We start from the raw sequence: 9,688 nt of genomic DNA, 5'->3' as shown, positions 1-9,688 counted from the left end.
TATATACATTCATATATGTATTGTTATTGAGGTATTTTGTTATTATTATTGAAATAAGTTTATTTATAGATGATAATTATTATTGTTGTTGTTGTTATTATTATTATTATTATTATGAGAGTACATTATTAAATGAGCAATGTTTTATATGAAGAGTTATTTGTATTACGTTGATAATAATTATTATTATCATTCACATAGTTTATGGTATAGTTAATATACACCATCAATAGTGTATATTTATGATTTTGCCATGTTTCTGTCTTTCTCCTCCATATGTGTAATAAGTATGGCAGCTATGGCAACGATGAAATGAGTGTTATGATAAGCCTAGCTGTGATGATGGCTAGCCGGAGGAGAACCCATGGGATTCTATATGATATGTGTAACAAACCCTGCAAGCATTGGCCGAATCAAACAGTGTGCACAAGTGATATTGGGCCCATAAAAATGTGAAACTAAAAGAAAGAGCATAAAAGTAAAGTTTGAAAGTGCATGAGCAATAAATGAAATGCATAAGTATATAAGTCAGCATATTAGTATATGTGCACTACAAACTCACGACATTCATGTGTATGTGTATGCATGAGATTTGCTTACTGAGCGTTAGCTCATTATGTTATTTTCCAACATTTTTCCAGGTGTGGCTTTAGCTGTTGAGCAACTTGTGGAGCACAGACTCAGTAGCAATGCAATAATGGTTTAGAGTTTTCATATGGCTGCCTTAAATTTAAAGTATTCATACGTGTAATAATTTCTACTAATAAGTTTATATAAAAGTTTTAAATTTTTCTGTATTTTTTCGTATCATTTTATTTAATTCTTTTGGTCAAGTGCCTAACATACTCGTAAACTCTAGAATTAAGAGTATGTGGCGAACGTACCCTACCTTAGGGACGTTACATCATGGATCACACTCAACCCAGGCACCACCTTTCTCCCTCACCTCCGACCACCACCAGCACATCCCCCGCCTTAGTCTAGCCTCGTCACTTTGGATTTAGGGGCTCACGAATGGGTTTGTGTGGTTGGGGTTTGAGAGAGAGACTAGTGGAATGCTAATTTACAATAGTACTCATGTTTAGCTGATGTGCTTTGATTTGAAATTTAGCTTCCATATTTTAGTTAGCTAGTAATTGTATTTCCTATACTTTATTTTTTCTTTAATAAAATTTCTCATATAAATTAGGAAAAATATAATTCTCATACTTTTACATAGTGATGGCATAAAATCCATATTTAAAAAAAAAAAAAAAAACAATTTTAATCAATTTTTACAAAATTTGATTAATACACCCCTTGTTTATTAAAAATGAATATATAATATATATATTTGTATCAAATTATGTCCACATTTTTCTAATTTTTTGCTTTTTCATATTCTAAAAAATACATATAAATAATATACATTATAAATATTTCAATAAAATAAAAATTAAAACAAAAAAAATATAAAAATTTGTTAAAGAAAGAGTTTTTTTCTAAAAAAATGAAAACAAGGTAAAATAAAATTCTTGAAATTAACAAAAAAAAATTAAAGAATGTCAAAAAAATAGAGTAAAAATGTTAAAAATAATTTTAAAAGTTAATTCTTTTAATTAATGGGGTATATATATATATATATAGAAATTTTTTTTGGTAGGGTTTTCAAAAAGAGCTCTATGATAGGGCTCGTTTTAAAGGCCCTACTATAGAATTATCCCATTCTATATATATATAATATTTTTTAAACAGTATATAGAATATATTTGGTCACTTCATTATCTACCTTTTGTATAATATTAATTTTAACTATTTATATGTACCAAAAAATAAATCTATAGAAAGCACTATTTATCATATGTCTATAAAAAAACAAATAACAATTACAACATTTAAAAAAAATAGAGATTGGTCTTAAGGATGTCAAAGAAAAAAAAAAATTAATTCAAATTTACAGCTTCTTTTGTCAATTTATATACTTATATAAATGAGTTGTAAATTTATATACTTATATAAATGAGAGTTATACGGAGCTCAACTCATCTCATTGAGTAGTTAATCTGATGAAATATAATATATTGGAAATTGAACGTGAAACCGACTTGTCACAAGCTTAAAGAAAGTATTTCAATGGCAGAGATAGATAGATCATCAGATCAAAATTCAGAACCTTGAGGATTCATATTAGTAAAAAACAAAAACAGTTGTAATTTTTCAGAACCCATAATTCAATTATTCAATCCAATATACATATATATATATATATATATATAAAAAAAAAACTATAGCTTGTGTAACATGATGACAATAAAGAAGATAGACAAAATAGAATGATCAATAATTATTATGATTTTATCCTGGCTGTGTAAGGGTCCTACACACTCCACACACTGCTATAAATGAGTGAATATAAAAAGTGGGTAGACAACAATTTTTTTTGTTTTAACTATTTTTTATTTTTTTAATTATTTATTTTATTTTATTTAAATATAAATAAAATTTACAATTTATTGTTAAATATAAAAATATTTTGAGATGATGTAGCTTCCTTGAACTATCTATATATAAGTAATCAATTTTATTATGATTTGTGTTTTTATTTTTTATTTATTATAAACATTTTTTTATTTTTCTTTAGATTGTACGTTTTTTTTTTCAAATCCTAAATAAGGTAACCAGTTACTTGATTGATCTTTGACAATCATGTAAAAAAAATCCTAGAACTAGGTTAAATAACATGTACCAGGAGGAGTAACCAGTTACCTTGAGAGGAGTAACATTCTGCTAAAAGAGGGGTAACCAGTTACTATAAAAGGGGTGATAGATTATTCATATTAAATATGAAAATAAACATAAAATTTGAATGAAAAAGAGGAGGAGCATTTCATTAAAAAAGGAAGAAGAAGTAACTATGATTTTATTAACAAAGGTAACCAATTACCATAAAAAACTAAAAAATATACACACATCAGAATGTGTAGATAACCAGTTACCCCCAGAAATATACACACAAAGAACGTGAAGGTAACCAATTACCCAGAAATATACACACAAAGGACAAGAAAGTAACCGGTTAACATATATCTGAAGATAGAAAAAAAAAATCAGAATCACCCCCTTTTCCTTCTCTCCCATCTTCTTAACTGGTTACCCATTCACGTTTTCATATTTTTATTAGTTTTCTTTCCAAATTTTGGTGTTCCTATAAGGGTTACAGTAAAAAGAAAATGATGAAAAAATTAATTTGATTTTTTTTTACATATAGTGGAAAAACTATATAAAAAAAATTACAATAATAAAAAATAAAAAATAAAAAATAGTAAAATAATTATGTAATGTTAAAATATATGTGTGAAAAAAAGAAAAAAAAATAGAATGAGAAAAGAAAAACTACAAAAAATGAAGAAGAAATAAAGGAAAAAAACTTAGGAAAGAAAACTAAAAAAATATTAAAAAAAAAACGAAACAAACGAAATGATGAAAGAAAAAAAAACCGATGAATGAATAAAAAAGAAAAGAAGAAGAAAACTAATGGAAAAATGGCAAGAAAAAAAGTATGAATGAAAAAATTGGTAGAAAAAAAAAAGAAAAAGAAAAAGATAAGCTTATATGTGTGAAAAAAAGAAAAAAAAAATGAAAGGAGAAAATAATAAATACATAATTGAAGAAAAAAATAAAAGGAAAAAAAAGAAAAAAGAAAACTGAAAAGTATGAAAAAAAAACAATACAAATGAGAGAAAAAAAAAGTTAAATGAATAAAAATGAGAAGACGAGAAAGAATAATGAAAAAATAGAAAGAAAAAAAAAGATGAAGGAAAAAATTGGTAGAAAAATAAAAAAAAATGAAAGAAAAAATAAGTAAGAAAAAAAAGAAAGAAAAAATAATTAAAAAATGAAGGAAAAAAATAAAAAATAAAATTACTTTCAAAATAAAAAAATATAACTATGATAAAAAAGTGTCGCATTTCTATATTTTAGTTGACTACTAATTGTGTTTACAATATTTTAATTTTTTCTTTAATAAATTTTCTAATACAAATTAAGAAAAACATAATTCCCATAATTTTGTACATTGATAATATAAAAATCATATTTTTAAAAAATTCCCTTAAAATTATTGTTGTAGCTTTAAAAATTGTGGATCACCAGTTAATTTTTTATAATGAATTAATTAGTTCACAAGTATAATGCTTGTTTAGCCTCTCTACATATAATTTCTTTATTCAAATCCACACTTTATCAAGAATCTAATCCAAAGGTATAAATATGCAACTATAACATCTTTGTTCTGTAGTTGCTTGTCTTTTTTGCTCGACCAATTCCATATCTTAGCTTAATTTGAAAAAACATAAATCATACAAATTAATGTATTTAAGATAAAGTGACACTAAAATAAAATAAGAACTAAGAACATGATTATAAAATTTGTTATGCTAATTAAATTTACTCCCCTCATTTGACTTAAGCTATAACCTGCCTTTATGATAGTAATTTGTTATGATATAGTATGATATTGATAGAAAATGATTGATACCACTATGTGTGTATGTTATATATATAATTTGAATTGATTTATATAAAAAATTACATTTTTAAGATTAATTTTTTTTTAAAATTTTACAGTTTTAAATAAATTTTTATATTTTATGTTTTTTTTTTCAAGTTGTTCTCACGTTATTTTTTCTTTTGCATTTTTAAGTTTTTCTTTGTTGATATTTAGTTGGTCTAATGCATTGTTTTCAAATGATTTTTTAGTTGTTTTCTCTAAAAAAAATATTTTTTCATAATTATGAAACTTTGAAAATCGTATTTTAAAAAATTTGAGTGCGTATTTATAAAATATTTAAATAAAAAAAGTGCATTTAAGAAAAAATATCTAATTTCTATTGTTGTAAACACTAAAAAAAAACAAAAAATTTGAGGAGTTCACCTCAGTTGGTGGAGAGAAGTTGAAGAGTTATAATCCACAACCATAGTACTTATCCTTAAATGTAAGGAGGAAATTCACGTCAAAATTCCTAATACAGATGAATCAACCGGTGGCTATCATTTTCTAATTTATAATATTTTGTCTTATGTACAATTTTTTTCTTTGCTCAACAACTTTTGTACAATTTAGTTAGGGTGGGCTGAGGGGGAGGACTTTATATAAAATTTGTTATCTTTTAAAAATTTATATATAAAATGATATTTTAAAAAAAATTTAGAGTCTTTGTACATGTAAAAAAAAATATTTTTAAAAAAAATTGGGTCTCGTTATATGAGGACTCTGGCACAAACCTGACCCATCTGTACTTAAGACGAGCTTGAACTTAATCTATGCACTTGCATGCATGTGGTATAGAGGGACCTAAAAAAAACTATAGTAAGCATTCAAATGTTGCACTGAATTATTTAAAATGATGTAATTAATTATTCATGTCAAAAAACTAATAGTAGTCTTATCTTGGCAATCACCTTTAGGTGGGGTGGTGGGGTACTGGTAGTGTTGTTCGTTTTTCTCTTTGCGAGTTGTTCAACCCTTCTTTTCTCTTGATCATGTTAAAGTATTTCCATTAGTAAGTTGTGATTGACTTGGTGAATTCTAACGAAGAATATTAAAGTTCATCTTAGCATGTTATGCATTGTATTGTAATATCTCTAATTTGTAACATATACTACTAAAAAAAATTTGTAGTCTTATCTATGCATATGTCCAAAATAAGTATTGTTTTTTTTTTTAAATGAGAAATACACGAATTTTAATGAAGAACAATGTATAGTGGCATATGTCAAAAGGTGTTGTCAAAATCTCAATTGAGTAGTACACGAATTTTAATGAAGAACAATTAATGCTTATAAGAAAAAAAAAACTTAATAAATTTAAGGTGTTGAGAGTCAAAATCACAATTGAAAAGCACATAATGCATATGTCAAAAAAAAAAAAGAACTTACTAAATTTAGCATTTGTTTGTTAGAGATGAGAAGTGGAAGGAAAATATAAAAATATGGGTAGTTTAGTTGAAGAGAAAATAGGAATGGAAAGAAAAATGGAAAGAAAAAAAGTGGTGGCCCATACTAAAATATTTCAATCCAAATTAGAGAGAAAGTAGAGAAGAAGATGTTGGGGGGTTTTTAGAGGATCAAAATACCCTCCACAAATCGACTAAAAAAGTTCTAGTTGTATTTTTTAATATATTATTGTAAAATATATATTTTTGACCTCAAATATTAAATATCTCAACATATAACTACTATAGTTTATTTAAATTTATTCTTAAATTTATTAAATTTTTATCATTTTAGCTATAAAAAATAATTGTATAAAATCGCACATTATCAACAATCATAAATAATATTCCATATATATAATAAAACACATACATACTATCCTTATCAATATCAATAGGATATTTACAAGTTTGGAAAAAAATATTTTTATATGCTATATGTGCCAAAATATATATATTTTTTTAAATAATGAGTAATACATAAAAGTTTAAATAAATATTAATATAAGGGTATAAATGTCAAAAAATATTTATTTTCTCTCAATTTTAACTCAAATACCAAACAAAAGAAATAAAACAAGTTTCTTTTATATCATTATACCAAACAAGAAAAGGAGAAAACACATTTATTTTATTTCCTTTACTCTTTCTATCCTCTCTATTTTTTTTCCTTTCCATTTTCTTCTAGTTAAACAAGCCCATAAAAAATATATTGAAAATATATCAAATATATGTCAGATATACACCAAACATATATACTATAACTATAAAAATAAACAAAAGTAACTATAAAAAATATAATTTTTGGCAAAAAAATATCGTATTAAAGGTAAACGCTTCAAAATTTAATAGCTATAATTGAGTCTTTTTCAAGCCCTTATAAATAACAAAAACAATTAGCATTTTTTTTTCTTTCCCAAGACCTCTTATACCAAGTTATTAAATGCGAAAAAATCCCACATGTAAAATATATAGGAACAACAATATCTTTATAAAAGAAATAGTTACTGTAATGACCCACTACTCTAGACTATTTGGACCATTAACGAAACTATACATAAAATCCTTAAAAGAACTTATATTTGCGAAAATACCATAATTTTATTAAGTAACTTATAAAAATAAGAGTTACTTACAAAGTAAATACCAAAACGGATATGGGATCCCATTGTCTTTAAAACAAAAACATAATTTAAAATAATAAGACATTACATAATTAGTGCGGAAAATACATGTAAAAAGACATAAAACCGAAACTACATCCTCGAATCGAACAACGCTCGGCCCCTTGACTCCATTCATCATCGATACACATCCTCTAAGCGTCACGAACCTTTCCGCCTCTAAAGCTTATTTTCCTGCACATAAAACAAAAAGGAATGAGCCTAATGCCCAGCAAGGAAAATCTAACACATAGTCATATACATAATTTCATAAGAAAACATAAAGACTTAACATAATACATATAACATACACTTATTATAATGGCCATTATTACTTGGGGTCCCATAGACTAAACAAGCATATTCCCATGGGATTAGTGGGGTCCTACTAGCTAAGTAGGTCATATGCCCATAACCCATTTGGGGTCTTGTTAGTCATATGGGTCATATGCCCAAGCCTACAAACATATATACATATCATAACACCTTTAATAACATAAAACATATAGATAACATAAGCACATAACATATTGATTCTAGCCTATTTTCCTTACCAAAGTTACCGGGATATAATGGACTGAGTTGAGATTTTTTGGAACACTCCTAAAACCATAAGAAAGAGTGAGTCTAAAGAAAGGAGATGAAATGAAAGAGATGGAAAGACTAAACCATAAAAAAAACATACTTACCGACTTATATGCTTAAGAACTTGGATTCCCTAACTAAAATAAGAATGAGGTTAGGGGACTGAGTAGAAGGTTTTGAGAAAGGAAATAACATGAAATAGAGTTTCGGGTTTACCTCAAAGATTTGCAAGATCAATCTAACCTCCACCGAAAATACTATAGAACTCACTTCCCAAAGTGTTTGATAAGCTTATGATGTTTAAGCTTATAGTTTTTCCCAAACCAAGTGTTTACACTCTCACACTCACTTAACACTAGCAGCTTCTGAACTTAGAGCAAATGGTGAATAATGGCTGGGTACTAGGTCCTATTTATAGAGTTTGGGAATGAAAGTATCTTGATTTTAATTGAATAAAAATAATGGTTATTTAGGTGAAAATAATTTGAATAATCGTTCAGCAGAGGCTGAAGACTCGTTCAAAAGATGCTGGACTTATGAAGGAGTTTGAATGGCTGAAAGGAAAAGAATTCAAAAGTGTTTGAAAACATGCTGGTGGAGGCGATATATCGCCCCCTGTAGGCGATATATCGCCTGGACCACTGTTCCCGAGGCGACCGTGCATCGATTCGTGTTTTCCGTATCTACGTGCTGCGACATATCGCCTCCTATAGCTGCGATATATCGGCACACACTAAATATTTAAACACGAAATTACACATTTTTAGCTAAGTTTGAATGGAGTAAACAACCTTGACTAAGCCCTCAACGTATTCAAAGCTGCTGACTGACCCTATAACATTCAAACTTTACTCCTTATTAAATTTAATCCTCAAAAATACTTAATCCTTAATCACCATTCATAACATGTGCTTAAAATCCTATTGGTTGATATCTAAACCTTATAGTACAATAAATATAATCCTTAATATCAGTCATATTAATCAACCTTAGGTTAAAATTAATATTCTTAAACTATAGGTTAAACTTAGAAAATCTACAAGTACTACTATGAGTGTCCAAATAATTCCCGGTCTGAACCAAAAATCCACAGTTACAAAGATAATACCAAACATACTATAATACTACTAAAAAATTAGCTAAGTAAAGTTCTTGGACTCTACAGTTACTCCACTTAACACCAATTGGTTTTAAAATGGAATCTCAATCCTAATTCTAGTGGCATTTCCCCCCTCAAATTGTAATATGATATCAAGAGCAGGTTCGACTTCCGCTGCACTCCACTCTTGACCTCGGTTTGGGATTTTTCCAATGTATGTCGATTTGTGTTGGATTCTATGACCTGTTTCGGACAGCGTGTATACCCACAAATTTCTCGACCCGCCTTGTGATAACCTATATTCCCACAAATTTCCTGAGTCGGACTTGTGGCATTCTATCAAATATTCACGTTCGGTCATGTTGTATCTAAGGTCGTTCATAAGATCCACACACTTTTAGGCCCAAACGTGAGGGGATGTATAAAATGTGAAAAAAATCTCACATGGAAAATATATAGGAACAACAATATCCTTATAAAGGAAATTGATGGTTGATTAGTCCTTTCTCTTTTTCTAGCGTGTCTAGGTGGGAGGCGAACTGGGCTGTGGGGGACGGATGGATCTCGGTAGGTTGTGGGTTTTGGTGAGATTCGACGAAGTACTTCTCTTCTTTGGTGGCTTGAGGTTTGTGACAGTCAAAATCCCGTGATCCGTAAAGGGAAAGACCAGGTAAAGTTGTGTAATCCCAAACTGCCTGGGGAAGGTCAAGTGTGATGATTCTAAGACTATGTAGGTATGGGACTACACAGTTGAAGATGACTTAAATGGATTGATGGGTACTACCTATACCAACAAGATGCATCTTCTTTTCAGTAGCCCATCACTTGAGAACTCCAAAGTTAAGCGTGTTAGACCTGGAGTAATCTCA

This window comes from Humulus lupulus, chromosome 2 (genome assembly GCF_963169125.1).
Source record: "Humulus lupulus chromosome 2, drHumLupu1.1, whole genome shotgun sequence".
In the NCBI taxonomy this organism is placed as follows: domain Eukaryota; kingdom Viridiplantae; phylum Streptophyta; class Magnoliopsida; order Rosales; family Cannabaceae; genus Humulus; species Humulus lupulus.
The sequence above is the reverse complement of the archived record's forward strand: the minus strand, read 5'-3'. Positions refer to the sequence as shown.